Below are 1,605 nucleotides of genomic sequence, written 5' to 3'. Positions count from 1 at the left end.
ATTGTACTCTAATACATTTCCCAAAGTTTCAGCTCGATATTTTATTCACAAAAAAAGTTCTTAAGTTCAAAAGAACATTCAGTGAACTGAAAAACTGTGATCAGTAATATAGGTATTTAGCTGTGTCACATGCTCTTAAGTGCAAATAATTCTAATCTAAGCTAGATTAAGTTTCAACTAAAACACAACGAATTGGCTTAAGACGATCTGGGGGTACCGCAGCCTGCTTGATCCCTCGGCGACCCTTTTCTATTGTTCACCGCTGAACTCTGTCTCGAAGCTGAACGGCTCTAACCGGCGGCTTCTGCATTATGTTACTGGGGACATTTAAACGGAACATAGTGTATGAACTCTGTTGCGCCCTACCATGGAGTTCGAGTCAAAGGCGCGCACAGTGGGAAGAAATGCACTTTTTTCGTTCAAAAACTTTCAGTGCCTTCAATTTTGGTCCGATTCTGAATTTTTATGTTTTAAATTAAAGTACATTAAATTCTAAAGAGCTTGGCGCTCCGAAGTTTTGTCTCCCCTATTTTTTATTAATAATTTTTATAACTCAAAGTATGGAGAAACTGAAATTTTGTGCATAACAATTTTTTACGCTTTAATAACTGATTACAACACTAATTGAAAAGTTGATAATAACCATTGTTGTAAACCATTCTTGTAGCTAAATCAAATTTGAATTTTTTATCAAAATTTTGAGTTTGTTCATCTAATTTGTTTATCAAAATTTGAATTTAATATTAAATGCTCAACGATGAGGGGGTCTCTTTTAAAACAGACTCAGGTGTTAAATTAAGGAGCGAAATACAGACTGTTATTGGAAGGATGGAAAAATAATACAGATCCATAATAATATAAGAACAATTATTTGTGTTCGTCCATCTACATCATTTCGTAGTAAATTCTAGAGCTGAAAAAATTGCACTATTCTTTGTACACAGCTTATAAGAATATATCTACAAAGTAATGGGATATATTATAATTTTGTATCTTCAATAATTAACACTAAAAACGCTATCAGAGACGCGATGGTTTTGCAGGAGTTACTCTGTAAAACCTTTGCGACACCACATTGATAAAGTTCATCATAGTTTAATTAAAATATCAGAGGAAGACAGTGATATGTCAGCGAGTCACCAAGTCTTATGCTTAGCAACAAAAATCAAGAGCTTTAAGCCCCTGTGTTCCATTGTAATATGGAATGAAGTTTTATTGAAGATTAATGTGGCCAGTAAACTTTGGCAAGAATACGGCTTGTGTATTTCTCAAGGCTACAAAATACATAATATTTGTTGTTGTATATTTAAAAAGCAAACTATTAATTAAAAGTGAGATTTGGATATGAAATATAGCTAAATACCTGTATGATGTAGAATAAAATTATTATTGACGAAGTAAAATAGTAGAGGTATAAACTGTCATTCTTGATAAAAGTCCAAATAAAGTCAAAAGTTTAAAATTTATGTCTATAACCTCATGCGCAAAAGGAGCGGAGGTTAAAATACCGAGTTCTGTATTTTTAAACAAAAACGAAGACAGAAAAACGTACAAACAAAACTTGAAAAAAAATTGTTAATTTGTTTGCGTCGGACATAATGAAAC

The sequence above is a fragment of the Belonocnema kinseyi genome, chromosome 1 (assembly GCF_010883055.1).
Source record: "Belonocnema kinseyi isolate 2016_QV_RU_SX_M_011 chromosome 1, B_treatae_v1, whole genome shotgun sequence".
Classification (NCBI taxonomy): Eukaryota; Metazoa; Arthropoda; class Insecta; order Hymenoptera; family Cynipidae; genus Belonocnema; species Belonocnema kinseyi.
This window is presented reverse-complemented; position numbering follows the sequence as displayed.